Source organism: Gopherus evgoodei, chromosome 5 (assembly GCF_007399415.2).
Source record: "Gopherus evgoodei ecotype Sinaloan lineage chromosome 5, rGopEvg1_v1.p, whole genome shotgun sequence".
Taxonomy (NCBI): Eukaryota; Metazoa; Chordata; order Testudines; family Testudinidae; genus Gopherus; species Gopherus evgoodei.
The window spans coordinates 125620015-125640468 of record NC_044326.1 but is presented as its reverse complement, the minus strand read 5'-3'; the positions used below and the strand labels follow the sequence as shown (position 1 = coordinate 125640468).

The following is a 20454-nucleotide window of genomic DNA, read 5'->3' as shown; positions in this document are numbered from 1 at the left end:
GTTAGTCAAGAGAATTCCAAGTTGCCTAAGGATTTGATATGTGTTAGAATCACTAACTTTTAGAAATGAGTTTCTGAATGAGTAACTTATGGCTGATGGCTGGAGGATCCCCAATGTCCTTGTACTCTTAGGGCACCTCCTCCAAACAAATAGGGCCCACAGAAATCGGAGGTGGACCAAAACTACAACCTAGGGCTAGGATAAAATGGAACCCATCACTGCAGTTCTGATTTTGTACAATTTACTGAGGTTTTGAAAGTCTCATGACCCATCTGTAATACCTGCAGAAGTTTACAAAGATAAATGGGGAGAGTGACTTGCTCTGAATAAATTATATTTACATCTTGCCATTTATCCTAAATGAATCCAGGGATACTCACATCCATCCTGTTAAGTGCTGTGCTTATAGAGGGTCAGACCCTCCAAGGGCAATGTAGCTGCCTTGCAGTGCACCAAGAACAGCTTCTGCCCATAAAGCAAATGTACCCACCCCTGGGAAGATGCTCTAAGTGCTGGGCAGGATTCTCCAGTACTATAGTGCTATTGTATTGGATACCACTCTATCTAGTGTCATAAGAATGGCCGTACTGGGTCAGACCAATGGTCCATCTACCCGATATGCTTTCTTACAACAGTGGCTGATGCTTCAAAGGGAAGTACTGTCCCAGTTTCCGGCCTTAAAATAAGTGACAAAGTTGACCTTGGATGCATCCCTGGATGCAGTTTCAGCCTCTTGGGGTTGTTAGTAGCCAACATAAGTTAGAGCAGTCCTGAATGTTGCGCTAACATATGCCAGTTTGTTTGTTGTGCTGGTTTGTTCACAGCTGTCCCAGGGTAGGGAGAGTACATATATGAGTCCCATGACAGCTAGAACCTCTTCTCTCCTCTCATCACACACTCCCTGACTTGTGGTGTCTACATGTGCCTATAGGTTCTGGCTCATAATTTTGCACCCATATGTACTGGATTAGATCTCAGCTAATATATGCTTGGAACATATGTGTTAATGGTGGAGAGGACAAGTCATCTTCACATTCTTCCTGGTTCCAGGTGCTGGCTGGAGGCTTATCTGGTCTTGCAGAGTAGTTGAGTTTATCCAAAGGAGCTCTAAGTTATGGTTCACTGACCACAGCCTTAGGGGATTGTTTGAGATGCCCAGGATAACTGAAGCTTTGGAGATGTGGCCAGGACTTCTTTGTTCTGAGAATGCTCTTTTCACAAAAGAGAGGAGGAGGAGGGTGGCATAGAGCTGTTCTGGTGATTCTGCCTAACTGGGATTCCTCCTGAACAAGAGGAATTCTTAAGAAGATGTTAAGCTGTTTTTAAAGCTGCTTTTCACAGCTGGAGTGATGCAAAACTGATGGAACTGATCTGAGTAATGAGTCCACTGTATTTTTTCCTATACTGGTTTTATGGTAAGGAATTTTAGCTGGATTCATTCACTGATGCCGGAAGAAAAGCTTGGACTCCATACAGACAGTGTTGCGTAGGGAACACTTTTTCTTTCCTCTTGAATTTGACTGCATGGTGCCTGCTTTCACCCATTTTATAACAGCTGTAACATATTGTTGGTCCTATGCAAACAAAATGGTTAGTCAAAATTCCAAGCCCTTAGGAACATTCCATATGGGAGTAGAAACTGATAAGTATTTCTAGGGGTTAGTCTACACGAACAATTAGTTTGTGGTAAAGTGAGGTGTGAATCTGCTGTGCACTAGCCTGCCATGGACTGTCTATGCGAACCCTGCTGACGTGTTAAGTTTGTTAGTGGTCTTTGAGCTAGTCTTCTTTTGAAACTATCTTTCCAGCAATCCAAAAGCGGGGTGGCAGGGCAGGGGAGTCGAATCCCAATGCCCTTGTAACACATTTTATATAGTACCCTTCACATCTGATCATTTTGTTAGTTGAGTTTGAATTCTTTGTTTAAATCCAAATATTTGAAATTGCTATGAGGTATTTTTGTGTTTAACTGAAGCTGGTTTAGTGCAAGTGAGTGTTTTTGGAAGTTTGTAAGATGCCGCCTGTCCAAGTCACTCTTGAGAAAGCGTTGATAATATCCATGTTTCTTTATCTATACTGTATAAAATAAAAGTTAATGGAAAAAACTAGTTCTGCCTCAGCAGAGTACATATCTGTCTATGATTTTCTGGAGATATCCTAGTAGTTCCATTTATCAGTGAGAAATACATGTCAGTACCACCACTCTTCAGTAGTTTCTGGAGCTTACACTTTGATAGCTTTAAAATTGCTGTTTCGCCATTTCATCTTTTACAGGTTAACCAGTCCACTCAGTGGAACAAGTGTATTTCAATCCATTAGTCATTGTGGGATTTTTCTATTTCCTGTTTTTAAGTTGCTAATTCTTTCCTTATACTACAGAATCTAATTTTATTACAATATGGCCATTGAAGAGTATGAATAGAATTTGGTGTAGTCAGTGTAATGGATTTAAAATAAACAGTGAAGAGCATATGGAAAACCAGGGTCCTCTTTAGCTGGTGATGTACATATGCCTTGTCCTTTTGTGCAGATATGGGGGAAGCTCTGTCTGCATTGCTGACAGTGGATTCTCAAAGGAGTACTTCAAGTCCCATCCTTCTCTTTGCAGGTGAAGTGGTAGGTTGATGGGATGTTAGAGCGCATAAATTTTGAGCAAGAGAATACATTTATTGCTACTAAAGAACACTTTAGGAGGACTGCCTTCTCCTCGCGTAAAATCTCAGAAATAAAGCATTTAACTTAGTATTCAGAATGAATGTTAATGAAGCATTAAGTTTGAAAAGGGGCATAACCTGTACTCACTGGCAGCAAGGAAATGCTCCACCCTGTGGTGTTCCCTCTGGTTTTAGCTGTGTCTCAGACCTCCCTGCTGAAGCTTTTCTGAGAGGAATAATCCATACTTTTATTTCAAATTTTAAAAACTTTGCTCAATATTGGGTCCATCTAAATTCCAGCTGTGCTTCAGGGATGCATTTGTTTTTTGGTAAGATTCCCCTTCAGCTCTAATCTCCCTCTGTGGTGTTTGTGGAGGCTGGTGATTTGAAGAATTTTTTGGAGGGATAAGGGATCCAGGCAGAGTGAACTTTGTCAGAGATGCTAGCTGGTGATAATGGAGGGGGCTCATTCAGGTACTGATACATTCCAGAGAAAGGATACCAGAAAGAAAGTACATCATCCTCTGGCTGGCACGGTGATTTATTCAGGAATTGGGTCACTCTTCCTTTCATGGATAACAGACTGGTTCTCCTCATGAGATGGGGCACATGTCTGATGGGGTGTGAGATAACAAATTAGGAAGAGCACAGTCAGCCCTTGCCCAGAGAGAAAAATAAACATATCCTGTTCTGTGCGGAGTGAAATCTCCTATCTCTATGTGCACTGCACTGGGAAGTAACCTTGCTCATTTGGTGATTGACTTCTTTGCATCTGGTAACTGTTTTTTAATAAGATGAATCAGTGAAGCTGAGCGCTTTCTTGGATGAGACTCGTATTGTACATTTAACTCAGATGAGTAGTCCTCACAGCTGTCGTATTATTAATTCCCAAAGGCAAGTCATTGCACCCAGAGTAGTTGGGAAATATATAATATACCTCATTTTGGATGCCCATATTTAAGGGACATTCCTGCTTCCTACTCTGGAGGCACACGGCTGTGAAAATCCCATTGCAATGGATCTATGGACCTTAGCACAAAAAGAATAGGAAAATGTATCCATGTTTAGAAGAAAATTTCATTGAGCAGTAAGGTACAGAGATCTAGCCCACAGTGGACACAGTAGTATCAGCCAGAATGGAAACGAATATTGAAGAACTCTGGTTTATTTCATTTGAGGAAATTATCTCCATTCTCTGCAGTAGGAGAAATTTCTTCAATATATAGTTAACACAATCTGTAATTTGGAAAGGTAGAATAGAATTATCTTGGCTGTGGAAGTTCTCTGGACTAAGAGGGAACTGCATGTAGTGGGATGTTCTGCTGCTGCCAGTGATGGACAAATCTGATTCTATCCCCAGAATGTGAGCGTCCCCTGTAATGGATCTGTGGACCTTATTATTCACTCAAAGGAAACTTGCAGGTAAGCACAGATATATTTTCCTAATCAAAGCTTTAGGCACACCATAGCATGGACATATTGTGCGTCTTGGAGCTAACTGTCCATGGATCACGGTGGGGTTTTCACATTTCTCCAGGCTATTGTTTCAGGCTCTTTGCAGATTCAGACAGACATCACTGCATCAGGTACACTACCCCTATGCTTTAACCTGGCCCTGGTTTCTTATGGCCCCAAGGTACTGTTCCAGCACCTGGGAATCGCTGGAGGGTGAAGATACTCTTAACATTCCACTTTTCCCTTGGCCATCCAGGTGTGTGAGCGGGATTGGGGAGCAGTCGTGTTGGTTTGTGTCCCTCCACCCCCAGTCAGAAAGGTGTAGAGCAAGAAAAACATCTGAGCACATTGCATTCCAAGATCATCACAAAAAGAGATGAAAGCAGTAATATTAAGTCTAAAGGGAAAACTCTTTTGAACTGTAAACAGATGTGCCTTCTATGGAAGTGGCTTTGTTAAATTCAATGGTGACAGAAATGTTGATATAAGCTACACATAGGGTAAGTGGCAGGTACCTAGGCGCTAGTGGTGAAGTATATAAAGGCAGTGTTATAATATTCATGAGGCGTGCAAAAAGAATCAGTGTAGCTAACACTGAAGAGGCTGAGAGGGGTGGATTGAGCAAGAAAAGGAGGTAACAGGAGAGTGTAAGAAAAGTGAGCAAGATAAATCCAGGGAGTAGTTCTATGGACTTTACGCCAGGGAAGAATTTGGGCCTGTGTGTGTGTGGTGGGAGCTGCTCTATCGTAGCCTTCCTCTTTTATCTCATAAGTAAGTAGAACTCATTGTGCATCTATTGAAAGCAAAATCTGCTTAAGGTATGCTACTATTTCCACCTATTTCCTGGGACACTTATATCTGACATGTAACATATGGCATTATTAGCTTCTCTGCTGAACTTGAATCCAATTTTCCAGCCCAAGTTTGGGCTGAGTAGTTATCTGAATACAAACTAAAGACGTATAATACTAATAAAATGTCTAATTGGTCTATGCAGCTCTTTTCTTCTACTTACCTAAATGCAAGATAGCATTAAGCTCTTTTAACTCCCCTCCCAACAGGTTTAATTGGAGCTGAATCCATAATTTAAAAATGCTGCAAATCTGGTAGCAGGCTGTATTCATGATGGATCTAAATACATATTTAGGTGAAATATGTAACACAGGTGTAAGGCAATTTTTGTTCACCAGTGGTATTTCAGCAAAGTGGTGAAATGTTGGGTGAATTATGAAGGTTGTCATCCACTACTGAAAATCAATTGTATACTTCCATAATCTGTATCAGACTAGTTTTTAATTACCCCATATTTTATTTTTATTTAATTGGGAGGTTAACTGGAGGCCAAAATACTTGTAGATTAACCCAGTTCACTCTGGAATGGAAAGAAGGGCAAATGTTGAATAGAGTATTACATTTTTAGGAAGGAACCATAGTTCCTTAAGTGTTGATTTTTCTTAAAAGTTTAATGCTTTTTTGGTGTATTGGAGAATAACGTTGTGAATTAATCTCTAGCTCTGAGTATTAGTTTTTCATTTATTTTGATGAAATATATACACTATTAGAAAGCAATAAAATCAAAATTTAATTTTGTGTTACTTTCCTTTCAAATGCATCAAAATGCATCTTGCGATCTCTGTGTAGAGTTTTTATTAACTATCTTAGTGAACTTCTTACAGTGGGGATATGATCACTAAATTATGTGCCAGGTGCAGTTACTTTATATGTCAGGTTAAATATTTACATTTTGGTGTCTGGACTGTAACAGTGTTGGTGTATCTTTGTTTTATCTTTACGCCTGCTGATTGTCAACTTAAGACTAGTTATTCATGGTTCATAACTGAGAAATTCAAGTTCTGTCTGTTTTCACCAAAAATGGAGATATTCTAGGCTTGATCCTTAGTTGCTATAAATGGAGTCAAACTAGGGGTGAAAGTAACTTAAAGGACTTACTGGTATGCAGGGCTGGGGTCCTGAGTAGGGAGGGAGCCTCAGGCGGAAGGGGCAGGGCCTTTAAATCCCCAGGCCCTTTAAATTGCCGCCGCTACCCCTGGGCTCTGGCAGCGATTTAAAGGTCCCAGGCTCTGGCTGAGGTAGCAGCAACCAGGAGCCCCAAGCCCTTTAAATCACCGCTGTAGCCTCATGGTAGCAGTAGCTGTGGTGGTAGCCGGAAGCCCTTGGTCTCTGGAGGTTATTTAAAGGGCCAGGCTCCAGCAGCTGCCAGGAGACCCGGGCCCTTTAAATTGCCGACAGAGCCCCAGGGCTCCTAGCCACTGCCGCTACCCCAGGGCTCCAGCAGCGGGACTATAGTGGTGATTTAAAGGTCCCGGGGCTCAGGCTGCTGCTGGGAGCCCAGGGCCCTTTTAATTTGCCATCCTGGGGAAGCTGCCCCCTGCCGGTATGGTCAGCTGTGTACCGGCTTTTGCCAGTATGCCATACTGGACCGGACTGGCTTAGTTTCACCTCTAACTCAAACAGATATGGTTCAGCATGAGAGAATTCCACAGGTTGGATGCCTTTTGTAACTGGTCTAGGAAGCAAGAGTCCCTATGCTGAGCCTAAATCTAGAAGTGCATTATGATAGTTAGTAGAGACTTGTCATGGCATACCATGTACAGTTTTATATCACTGTTGTAATAATGTGGCATACTCTATGGCCCCACCTCCAGTGGATTTCAGTTTGATTTCAGGTGCTTGAAACCTGTTTAAAGGTATATTTTGGTTGGGGTTAACAAGATGCAAGAGAGGTGTGGTTCTTGGCAGAAGGAACTAGGTGTTTGGATATGGGAGCCAAATTGCAGAAGAAAGCTTGGGGTGAGATGTATTTTGTTGTGATTTTTTTTTAACAATAAAATCAAACTCTAGGAAGGGTGTAAATTAAGGGAGTATGGGATGGGAAACTGTATTTACATATAACTGTCATATTATCTTAGCAGAAATTAGCATTGGAAAAAATATAATATTGGCTCTATGTTTCTGCATCATCAAAGAGAACCTGCAAATAGCTTCCATGGCCAGAAGGAACCATTGTGATCATCTAGTCTGACCCCCTGTATAACACTGGCCATAGACCTTCCTCAAAATAATTTCTAGCAAATATATTTTAGAATAACTTCCAGTCTTGATTCAAAAATTGTCAGTGATGGAGAGTTCTGATTTTTGGTAAATTGTTCCAATGGTTAATTACATTCACTGTTTAAAAACTCATACCTTACTTCCGGTCTCAATTTGTCTAGCTTCACTTTTGCAGCTTCACTGAGTCACAGGTATCCAAGATGGCATTATGAAACTCACGTTGAAAGTTGCAGCAGACTCAGAGAGATGGCATACAGCATTTTCTGGGTATCTGTAAAGAGGTGGAAACCTTGTGGGGTGCAGAAAGGCTATTTGATTGGAAGTGTATGTGTCTGGATGGGTGCTCGTGTAACACAATGCCTTCAAACACTGAAGATTGCTCAGATTTGATCTGGTGTGAAGGCTGAAATTTGGCTCAGGACTTATTCTTTTTGCCCCCAAATCATTTTGCCTGTCCCTAACTGCCATTTTAATGCTTTATTCCAGTGAGTTAGTAACTTCATAGGGAAGGCAAGTTTTCAAAAGCTACAGGAAGGGAAGTCAGCCCTTTATCAAAATCCATATGAGTCCAGTGCTGCTCCTATGGCATCTACTCTGACAAATAGTGTGGTGTTCTTTGTAGAATGCACGGGGCCTCTGAGATCATTTAAGCACTTCTTCCCCTTGACCAAAAACATGTCTCTGGAAGCAACCACTAACATGAGAACTGGATTATTTTGGCCCTTTGGGGACTTCTATGTGTACACCTCTTAAACCCCTCCTCCCCTCAACTATTTACAGTTGTGCATTTTATTTAATTTAAACATAGTATAAGATCTAAACTTAGCAGACTGGACATAAAACATTGTTCAAGTCTGCTTGAGTAGGACCTCCTCATTAATTTGTATGCTTCTGCTCATGCAGTTATTTTTTTAGCCTCTGCACAACTCTAACTTGAGGGCCTCACCACAGTTGGAAGCAGTAGAGGAGCAGTCAATAGTGTGTAAGCTTTCAGAGTGCAAAAGAGTCTATCAAGAAATGGTCTTTGATGTATTCTTTGTGTGCTTGGATTGGCTTCCCACAGTGCACAAACACCCATACCAACTTGGCTGTGACAGAGAACACACAGAAGCAACATATGTCTTAAAGATATCACTAAATGTTACTTCTGGAAAAAGTCAGAGAAGAAACTTTGGCTTTTTTCCCCATCCATATTTATCTTTACTGGCAAACATCCTTGTTTCAAAGCAACTTTTAATCCAGTTCTAGTAAAATAAAGGTGAAAAGGGCAACTGCCACAACTAAAGGAATATCTTGCTACTAAGTGTAGCAGGAAAAGCTTTTGCAAAAGTCATCTTTGTGCATCTACTACAGCTGTTGAATTGTGTCTACTCTTAATCACAATGTGAGTTCAGGGCTGGAAGATCAACTGTTGCCATGATATTTTCTCTGTGTCAACGTCAAGACAAGTGTAGAGAGCAAAACTGACTATTGTACATCTGTGATATTCCCCTATGGTGTTATCTGGACAAGTGATCTGCTAGGTCACTCCAATCCTTGACTCTAGGAGTCAGCCCTTCCACTGCTCTGCTGTGTTCACGCACAGCCTCTGACATGTAAGCTGCTCCTTGAATTGTGCAACTGAAAGACACAAGATAATATCTCCGATTCCAGGCACAACCCTAGGAACCTCCATCTTGCAGTGTCCAGTTATGCCAGCTGGATACTGCAAGCTTATATGAGTTTGTCAATTTAACAAAGAAATTGATTTCCACCAGGCTTGTTATCCTAAGGAGAGTCTCTGACATGCTTCAAACCAAACACACTGCTTCAGGTAGAATAAACACACAGATTTATTAACTATGAAGAGTGACTTATAATCGCTTAAAATCTATGCATAACAAGTCAGACTTGGTCAAATGAAATAGAAGCAAAACACGTTCTAAGATGATCTTAACACTTTCGATGCCCGTACAAACTTAGGTGCTTCTCAACACAGGCTGACTGGTGGCTCTTCAGCCAGACTCTCCCCTTTGATCAGCATTTCAGTTGCTTGGTGTGGTGTCTGTGATCTAGGTGGAAGTGAGAGGAAGAGCATGGCAAATGTCTCTCCCTTTTATCATGTCCTTTCCTCCCCCTTGACTTTGCCTCCTCCCCTTCAGAGTCAGGCAAGCATTACTTCATCATAGTTCCAAATTGACCAAAGGAATGGGGGTGACTCCTTAGAGAGTCGAACAGATTCTTTTGTTGCTGTCTAGGTCAGTGTCCTTTGTTCCTGTGAGGCTGGGCTCGGTTTGTCCCATACATGCCCTGATGAGGTGTGAACTGTCTCTCAGCTCTTGGAGAGTTTTTGCCTGGGCTTATTTTAAGCCATTAGAATACATTTTCAGCCTCATAACTACATACATGAAATTATAACCTATAACATTATTATAACATTACTGTAATAACAATGCTCAGTGGATCATGAGCCTTCTGAAGACACCTGACATGACAAACTTTGCGTTGGATACCACGTAATCATTTTACAAGGATGAACATGGGGGTGCTGGGTGTTCCCCGGAGGTACAGTGCATTACAACATTGCCTTTATGGACCTAACCAAAGCATTCGACACAGTCAGCAGAGCAGGTCTATTTACAATATTCGAAAAGAGAGGATGCCCACCAACCCTGTTAAGTCTTGTACATTTCTTCTGCAAGAACATGAAAGCAGCTGCCCAGTTTGATGGGTCCATTTCGGACAGCTTTGAGATGAAAAGTGGAATGAGGCAAGGATTTGTTATTTCCCCTACACTCTTGGGAATCATTTTGGTACTTTTGAACAATGCCTTTTAAGGACATGAAAGATCGAGTGTATCTCCACACAAGATCAGATGGGAAACTCTTCAACCTGTCATGATTTAAGTCAAAGATCAAGAAGTCAAAAAGGTACTAATCAGAGAGCTTCTATTAGCTGATGATGCTGCCCTCATAGCCCACAATGAAGATCTACTACAAGAATTCATGGATTGCCTTTCAAGTGCGTATCAGGCATTTGCTGTCACCATCAGCATTAAGAAAACTGTTGCATTAGGACGGGATTCTACAAGATCCTTCAATTACCTTAAATGCAAACCAGCTAGAAGTAGTCCAAAAGTTCATCTATTTGGGTTCTACAGTGACCGCCAAACTCTTACTGTTCATATTGGAAAGGCTGCCATCACCTTTAGCAGACTAACTAAAAGACCATGGAACAACTCAAAATTTACCATCAAGACCAAAATGCTAGCATACCAAGCCTGCATCTTCAGCACTCTCATGTATAGTGGGGAAACATGGACAACTTAGGCTCATCAGGAGAAAAGGTTAAACAGTTTCCACGTACGCTGTTTATGCTGCTTACTCAACATCAAATGACAAGATAAAATCACCAATGCAGAGGTACTTCAAAGGGAAAAATTACCAAGTGTGACAGCCCTGCTCAAGCAAAGACAACTGCGCTGTCTGAGCCATCTGAGTAGGTTGGAAGATGGACACATATCCAAAAACATGCTATACGGGGAGCTATCAGAGGGAACAAAAACAACAGGACGTCCCAAGCTTCACTATAAAGACACATGCAAGCAAGATATGAAGGAATTTGGAATTGATTCTGACCAATGTGAAATCTTGACAAGTGATCGTAACAAGTGGTGCCATTGTCTCCATCAGGGTATCAAAGTCCATGACAGAAGCTGACTCTTAGAGTTTGAAGGATAAAGAGCCCATAGGAAGCAAACAGCTCCCAACCAACATACATACATTTGCAATAACTGCCAAAGATCATGGAAATCTCAGATTGGACTATTCAGTCACAAGACATTGCAAACCATCTACATCACAGGCTGTAATTCCCACCGTCTCTTGAAAGGATGCCTACAAGCACATGTTCAGATTACCTAAGAAAAGAGACACCCTTCATAACCGCGTTATCAGTATTTATTGGCAAGATTAAGGAGGTACAAATGAAATTTTATATTTATTTGAAGCCAGTTTGCTTATACCTCAAGTCAATCCTACCATCAAAGCAGAAACTACTCTTGATGTTTTCTTTGGAAAGTTTTTTTTATTAACTTTTCATTATGCACACAAGATCTTCAAACAGTGAGGCTTATTAAATTCACAGCATTCCACAAAGCATCTGTGTATTGCAACCATAGTTTTGTGTGTGTGTGTGTGTTTTAGCCAGTAAAAAAATGTAGGAACACATTGTGCTTGGTCTTTCATTGAGTGCACAATGGCATGGGATGGCATAGTAGTGCAAGCCTATTTATAGTGGGATAGTGAGAAGGAAAGAGCCATATAACACAAATAAGTTGGCCAACAGAGCTGTCTGGCTACCCAGAAAGCAGTAAATTGCACACCCTGAAAGGCTGTAGCCATGGGCAGCCTCACCAGATAACTGAGGATCTTGAGACAAAAGCTCTCCCAGTTCTTTTGGTGCAGGCTAGTGGCTAAAATGCCCTTAAAATAACTAATCAAAAGCCCTCACTCAGTAATATCTGGTTTCTGTAGTTTCAGAGATATAAAGCTTAATCCTGATTGATGTAACCTCTTTCACTGTTGACTCCAATATGCAAATTCAGATAAAGGCACCATGACTGACTTTACCATGTTAAATTTACTGGCACATGTGATGAAGAACTATGGTATCATATGGGTGCTATTGCTTCTAACTCTACATACAAAATGATGGGGTCTAGATTAGCTGTTACCATTCCAGAAAGAGATCTTGGAGTCACAGTAGATAGCTCTTTTTGACTGCTCCTGCACATTGTGTAAAATTTTTCAAAGTGGATGTTTTCAGAAAATTAACAGTGTTAAGAACCATTAGGAAAGGAATAGACAACAACACAGTAAATATCACAATGCCACTATATAAATCCTTGATATGCCCACATGTTAAATACGGAATGCAATTCTGGTTGCCAGTCTCAAAAAATGGTATGGAGAAGAGCAACAAAAATTATTAGGGGTATGAAACTGCTTCCATGGGAGGAAAGATTAAAAAGACTGAGACTGTTCAGCTTAGGAAAGAGACAACTAAGGGGTCATATGATAGAGATCTATAAAGTCATCAGTGGTGTGGAGACTGTGAAAAAGGACGTGTTAATTACTCCTTCACATAACACAAGAACAAGGGATCACCTGATGAAATTAATTGGCAACAGGTTTAACACTAACATAAAGGAGTTCTTTACACAATGCACAGTCAACCTGTGGAACTCATTGCTGGCCAAAACTATAACTGGAGTCAAAAAAATAATTAGATACGTTCATGGAGGATAGGTCCATCAATGGCTATTAACCAAGATTGTCAGGAATACACCCCGTGCTCTGGGTGTTCCTGTACCTCTAACTGCCAGAAGCTGGGACTGGATGACAGAATGGATCACTCAGTAATTGCCCTGTTCTGTTCACTTCCTCTGAAGCATCTAGCAGTGGCCATTGTCAGAAGACAAGATACTGGGCTAGATGGACCACTGGTCTGACACAGTATGGCTGTTCTTATTTTCCATGGGCAAGATATAAATAATGGCAGCTTTTAGGATGCTGACTTGCATGAACTGTCTCCTTCATTTACATGAATCTTTACCCTCGTCTGAATCTGTATCCTAGTCATTGTCTTGATCCATGAAATGTCTGTCAAAAATGATGTGATGTAATATTTTTGGACTGATGACGTCATGTACTGATTTGTCATCATTACATGATTACTGTTTGTCCTGTGGATGAACTTGCATAAGGACACCCTCCTTTCATAGCCTGTCTATGCTCTTTGCTACTTTCCTGCCTCCTGCTGATGGAGAATGGTTATTAGTGGCTATTAAATATCATTTTTTGTAGCTCTGTTCAATGTTAAAAAAACACAGCTGAACAAAATTGTGTCCAGGAGACTAGGGTAAATAGCCTTATCAATGCTATCTGGTTTTAGCTCATGCTTGCTTGCTTTCTCTCTCTCTCTCCTCCCTGTCCCCGGATATAGTAAATTACATTTTACTTTTCATCCCAAAACACCTAACAGAATATATGTATGGTAGGTGACTTATTACTACTGAAAATACAGGCGTGTAACTTCAACACAATTCTGCTTCAGCATTTGCAACATTGCATAATACTGAACATCAGTTTCTAAGGAACGATGTGGTAATTGGATTTTGGCCAGGACATGGGGAATTCACATGTCCAGTCTTGCCCCCTCCAATGTAATAGGATTTTCATTCACAAACGGTCACATGGGACCTCCAGTTAAACAGCTCATCTGAAAGATGTGTATATTGCATACACAGGCACCCTTGTACATGTGTATGTTTGTACAGGCTAAACTCGGTGCATGTGTTTTTGTATTATACAAATATAACAAAAATAGAGGTAGCTTTACTGGGGATTTCTAGCTGATGCAGCAGGACAGCCTTCTTTTAACACATTTCAACCTTGTGATGTGTTCATATTTATGACCTTCCTCTGACTGCATCTTCAGATGTTAAATCTTAAATGTCAGTCACTTTTCAACCTGCACTTCAGTATTTCTATGGCATCTTTGTTTTAATTTTTTCCCTCAATTAAAAACATAATGATATTCAGTATGAGGAAAAAAAGCAGCTGTATGCAAGCCAAGAAACTGCTTTCTATGCCTCTAGGACTGATGCAGCAGTGAGAGGTTGATCACAGAGGCGGGATCTCCTGCCCTGCCCTTGAGCTCCTGGCCCAGGAGGCTCACCCCCGGCCCCTCCCTTGCTGTTCCCCCTCCCCTGCAGCCTCAGCTTGCTCCACCGCCGGGCAATGCTCTGGACAGCAGGGCTGCAAACTCCTGGGGCAGTGCAGCTGCAGATCCAGCCTTGACCCGGTGCTCTGTGCTACGTGTTGCGTGGCTGGCTCCAGCTGGGTGGCGCGGCTGCCTGTCCTGGTCCTCTGGGTGGCGTGGCTGTAATGCCGCTAGCCACTGCTGCTCCAGGCAGAGCGGTAAGGGGGCAGGGAGCACGGGGGTTGAATAGAGGGCAGGGGAGTTCGGGGTAGTGGTCAGGGACAGGGTTGTGAATGGGGGCAGGGGAGTTCGGGGTAGTGGTTAGGGATGGAGTTGCGAATGGGGGCAGGGATTCCCAGGGGGCTGTCAGGAAGGAGGGGGAGTTGGATGCGGCAGCAGGAGGGAGTCAGGGGACAGGGAGAAAGGGTGGTCGGTTGGGGCAGGAGTTCTGGGGGGAATCAGGAAGGAGGGGGGGGTTGGATGGGGCAGGGGTCCCGGGGGGGCAGTCAGGAAGGAGAGGGGGCATTGGATGGGGCAGGGGTCCCGGGGGGGATAGTCAGGAATGAGAGGACGGGGTTGGATGGGGTAGCAGGGGGCAGTCAGGGTCAGGGGTTCTGGGAGCGGTCAAGGGACAGGGAACAGGGAGTTGGATGGGGCAGGGGGTGCCATCAGGGAAAAAGAAGCAGAAGGTGTTGGATAGGGGGTGGGGCCGGGCCACGCCTGGCTGTTTGGAGAGGCACAGCCTCTGCTAACTGGTCCTCCATACAATTTTGCCCCTCAGGCCAAAAAGTTTAATCGCCCCTGGTCTGGTAGACCCTGGGCAGTCTTAAAACAGCCTTTATCACAGTGGATGTTTGCTAGTAAAATCATGTGATTTTACTGCTTAAGCAAATCACAGACCAATTTAGCATGATCTGTTATACTTCCCCTTGGGGGAAAAAAAAGAGGAAATAGCAACAAGGTCGCTAATGAAAATGATGAAATTGTCATGTTCAGACAGGGTCATGGAGAGGCAGAGAGGGGTGATGCACTAAAAGCTGAAGTATTAAAAAACAGTTATTGAAGAAAGACTTACATCTGCATTTGCAATCAGCCTGAAGATAAGCAGAAACCATCTGTGTGACAGAGTCTAGGAAGTAACCTATCACCATTTGCTTCAAGGAGATCTATTTTTCTCATGGAATTTGTTTAAAATGTGGTGTTGATGTAAATAAATGTTTGTCATATTTTCATGATGTAAACAAATATCCAAGGCACAAACACAGATAGTGCCAAGGAAAAACAGTGTAGAAAAGGAAACAGGGTTTCTAAAGTTCTAAAAAAAAAAAACCAACCAAACAAAAAACCCACAGTTATTCTGTAGACTTAAAACATAAAAAGTACTCTGAGGGCTGTATTTTTTTTTGTATATTTTATTATTCTTATGGATATGCCATTAGCTTTTTCTGGATATATGTAACACTTGAAAAATATTTCAGTCTGGTTTGATACAACTCGTTCATCTATTAAAATGATGAATTCAAGTAAGGGTAGAATCAGATGCTTCAAACACAAAAAGTAAACACCAATACTCCTAACCCTATCTTTCTGCATAGGGTTGGAAGCTGTCCTATAAGATATGCTGTAACACAACCAAAAGTTATGAGCTTGATGCTGGAAGAACTTGGTGAAATTCTATGGCCTCTGTAATGCAGGAAGTCAGACTTGATTGTAATGGTCCCTCCTGCCCTTGAAAACCAACAATCTGTGAATCAGGCAAAAAGTTTTGCATGCTCTGTTAAGCAAAGTTCAAACATACATGGCCACTTGCATTCATATTTAAGCAACCAAAGAAATGGCTAAATTCTCAGCTGTTGGCCACCTGCAACTCATATTGATTTAAGTGTGAAGTACAGATACTCAGCACCTGAAAATCAGGCTATGCTTTTAGTTCAAATGAGATTCCAAATATGAATTTAGGTGCCTCAGTTTAGATGGCCAAATCTGAAAAATTTGGTGCTACTTTTTATGTGGGATTGAAAAATAGATGCCTACAGCATTGAACTGTGTGGAAGCTGTTGTGAGGATTTGTGTTGATTTGGGCTCTGGAATATCAATCATATTTAGAGAGAGAGTTCTAAATTAGAACTCTGGGAAAATTTTGATCTCATTGTTTTATAGCCACTGAAGTTACCTTTTTCATGGTGTATTTGGAATTATTAGGCATTCCCATTAACACTAATGGAGGTTGAGTTTTGTCTCCTTCTCTAAGGAAGGTATTGGAAATGTTGATGATACTACTCATCACTGTAGTATCTGAGTCGGTCACAATCTTTAATGGTTACCCTGAATGTTCCCATTTTAAAAATGGGAAAGTGAGATGAGGAGACTACGTGACTGGACCACGTCACAGAGGCAGTATTTGGTAGAACCAGAAACTGAACCTAGCTCTCCCAAATCCTATGCTGGTGCCTTAACCACTGGACCATCCTTCCTCTTGAAAATATGGTAATCCTTTTAGTTAGGACATCTGTCTTAGTGGCCTTCCATGCCCATTAATAGGCATTTCTGGTTAGCAGAAGACACCATTTTAAGTGTTTCCCAGATATTGCAGAATTTTGTGGTCAACCCAATGATTACATAAATGCATAGAAATTAAATCACACAAGACTTAAGCATTACCAAATACTGTTCCTCTTTTGCAGAACTACGACCATCATTAAGCGTTGCCAATTTGTTAATATGTTGGTGGACTTGAATCTGCTCCTTAAATGTTCCAGTCAATTGCACCTTGAATAACTGATATTCTGTATTGCTCCCCAGGGTTGAGTGCTCACCACCACCTGTCCTTAGAATTAGAAGGTCTTGTTTGTGCTTCACTCACGTGTTTCCTGGAGTGCACCAATGAGGGTGTCAGGAGGAAGCAGTTGGACTGAATGTGCAAACCTAATGCAGAAAAATTATGTATGACTGTAGATGTGGTTATTTTGGGGGTTAACCTTTTGGCTCCGTCTGGCAGTCCCTAAACACAAGTAAACAGTATAAAAAGGAAAAGGTTAAGAGTTGACACATGTAATCCAGTCTAAAGACAATGGTAATAATGAATAACTGAGAAATTAGTTTTTCTTTCATATTAATGAGGAAATGTGTATTTTCTAGTGCCTGATAGAATGACAGAGGTCAATGGTAATTGGGACAAAATACAAAATAGTTTTACAAAAGGTAGATCATGCCAAACCAACCTGATTGCCTTCTTTGAGAAGGTAACAGATTTTCTAGACAAAAGAAATGCAATGGATCTAATTTACCTCGATTTCAGTAAGGCATTTGATACAGTTCCACATGGGGAATTATTAGCTAAATTGGAAAAGATGGGGATCAGTATGAAAATTGAAAGGTGGATAAGGAACTAATTAAAGAGGAGACTACAACAGGTCATACTGAAAGGTGAACTGTCAGGCTGGAGGGAGGTTACACGTGGAGATCTTCAGGAATCAGTTTTGGGACTAATCTTATTTAATCTTTTTATTGCTGACCTTGGCACAAAAAGTGGGAATGTGCTAATAAAGTTTGCAGATGACACAAAGCTGGGAGGTATTGCCAATACAGAGAAGGACTGGGATATCATACAGGAAGATCTGGATGACCTTGTAAACTGGAGTAATAGTAATAGGATGAAATTTAATAGTGAAAAGTGCAAGGTCATATATTTAGGGATTAATAACAAGAATTATTGTTATAAGCTGAGGGCGCATCAGTTGGAAGTAACAGAGGAGGAGAAGGACCTTGAAGTATTGGTTGATCCCAGGATGACTATGAGCCGCCAATGTGATATGGCCGTGAAAAAATCTAATGCGGTCTTGGAATGCATCAGGCGAGGTATTTCCAGTAGACATAAGGAAATGTTAGTACCGTTATAGAAGGCACTGGTGAGACCTCATCTGGAATACTGTGTGCAGTTCTAGTCTTCCATGTTTAAAAAGGATGAATTCAAACTGGAACAGGTTCAGAGAAGGGCTACTATGATGATCCGAGGAATGGAAAAACCTATCTTATGAAAGGAGACTGAAAGAGATTGGCTTGTTTACCCTAACCAAAAGAAGGCTAAGGGGAGATATTATTACCCTCTGTAAATATATTAGAGGGGTAAATACCAGGGAAGGAGAGGAATTATTTAAAATCAGTACCAATGTGGACACAAGAACAAATGGATATATATACTGGCCATCAGGAAATTTAGACTTGAAATTTGATGAAGGTTTCTAACCACCAGAGAAGTGAAGTTCTGGAAGAGCCTTCCAAGGGCAGCAGTGGGGCAAAAAACATATCTGGCTTCCAGACTAAGCTTGATAAGTTTAAGGAGGAGGTAGTATAATGAGAGAGCCTAATTTTGGCAATTAATTGGTGTTTGACTATTAGCGGTAAATATGTCCAGATGGCCTGTGATGGGATGTTAGATGGGGTAGGATCTGAGTTAGAATTTTTCCTGGGTGTCTGGCTGGTGAGTCTTGCCCCTACATGCTCAGGGTTTAGCTGATCACCATATTTGGGGTTGGGAAGGAATTTTCCTCCAGGGTAGATTAGCAGAGGCCCTGCGGGGTTTTTGCCTTCCTCTGCAGCGTGGGTCACAGGTCACTTGCTGGAAGATTCTCTGCACCTTGAGGTCTTTAAACCATGATTTGAGGACTTCAGTGGTTCAGACATAGGTTTGATACAGGAGTGGGTGGGTGAGATTCTGTGGCCTGCATTGTGCAGGAGGTCAGACTAGATGATCATAATGGTCCCTTCTGACCTTTAAAGTCTATGATTCTATGATAGCATGCATCTTTTTTTTCCTCAGCTATTTTATATTCCTTGCACCAAAAAGGCGCTATTTCTTTATTGCTTTTTGCAACTAATATTTCTAATCTACAAAACTTATGTTAGACTGGATGCTGCAATAATGTCCTATATGCTTCTGATTGAAGATCTCAAGTAGAATTGAATCCATCTTATATATTAGTGTTCATCATCTTGGAGATGTATTTATGGTGGAGATTGACAGATCTTGGGTATTTCCATGGTTATTTTACATGGTTTCATGTTGCCGGAAGCTGGGACTGGAAGATAGTCCCGTCGACAGTTGCTGTGTTTTGTTCACTCTCTCTGAAACATTTGGCACTGGCCGCTGTTGGAAGACGGAATACTGGGCTAGATGTTCATTGTTATGGGAAAAGAATGAAAGGTGAAATCCTGGCTCTGTTGAAATCAAATAGAATTTTGACATTGACTTCAGTGAGGGAGCAGAATTTCACAGCTAGATGTATGAAGAGATTTATATCTCAAAGGAAAATATGTAACCATAATGTCCTTGCCATTATGTGTATTGCGTATTAGTGATTTCTGTAGCACCCACTAGCTGGATGTTGAGGTAAAGGGAAACAAAATATTGAATCCTATGGTGTTAAATACAATTCAGTATATGATGCATTTTTGCTAGAAACCAAACCTAAAACATTATCAAATATAGAACCAGATAATTCACTCTGTTTTTATAACATGCTTGTGACATTACACTCCATGTTGTTTATGAAATTATGCTTATGATATGGATACAACATAACTGAGATGTACTTTATGCAAGATGGCTCATGTAAGATATCATTGGAAAGGTTATGATTTACTGAATTTGATTATCCAATTTGTATGCATGTATCATTTCTGTATCTAAAGTTAGGAATATGGACTGTGTAACAGTTCCGACTGTCTGTGTATTGGGAAGACACCCACCAGATGACAGGCCATCAGTTTTGATGGGCCATTAGGAAAGAACAACAAGACTGTGAAGATACTAATCACTCTCCCTCCTGGAAGACATCCTGGGATGTGACTGTAACACTATTAAGTCAGGTGTTCTTGTCACCTCACCTGATACTAAACATTATCTTGGACTTATTGTAACTTTCCACTAAAAGGGGAAGGGGGTCAAGTTTGGGGAACAAAGGATTCCTGTCTTATGTAAAGCTTATTTAAGGATGGGAAGAAAGGCAAACGGGGCTCTACTCCATGGCCTGTCTGCCCAAGAAAAAAAGACTGCTAAAGATACCCGAAGGGCAGGCAAGGGGGGAGTCCAGACTGAAACAGGGGTCCAGTCTGAAAAGAAATATAACTGGAACCCTAAGCTACAGAAACTTTACAATCTGCCCAAAATAACATTTACGGTAAGAAATTACATTTTGTAACCTGTTTCTTAAGTGTATTGAAAGTAGCTATGTATTTTGTTTTATTTGCTCAGTAATCTGCTTTGTTCTATCTGTTATCTCTTACATTCATTTAAAATTCCCCTTTTGTAGTTAATAAACTTTTCTTGTGTATAATATAACCCAGTTTATGCAATTCATAATTGGGGTGGAGGGGGAGGAGAGGCTGTGCATACCTTCCTCCACATTGAGGGAGGAGGCGGATTTCATAATATTCCTTTGGGTCTGTACTCCAAGGGAGGTGGACCTGAGTGCTGGGGCAAGTCCCTTAAACTGAGCTAATCTCAGGGCTTGTCTACATCACAAAGTTG

General features: G+C 41.3%; 1 long non-coding RNA gene across 1 annotated transcript; it reads right to left on the bottom strand.

Moving 5' to 3' along the window:
* Positions 1-548: 548 nt before the first annotated feature.
* On the bottom strand, positions 549-20144 carry LOC115652957. Its single transcript, XR_004000793.1, has 3 exons — positions 20060-20144; positions 14644-14645; positions 549-560 (listed from the first exon to the last, which is right to left on the bottom strand). It is a non-coding gene; the product is annotated as an uncharacterized LOC115652957 (long non-coding RNA).
* Between the last annotated feature and the right edge of the window lie 310 nt (positions 20145-20454).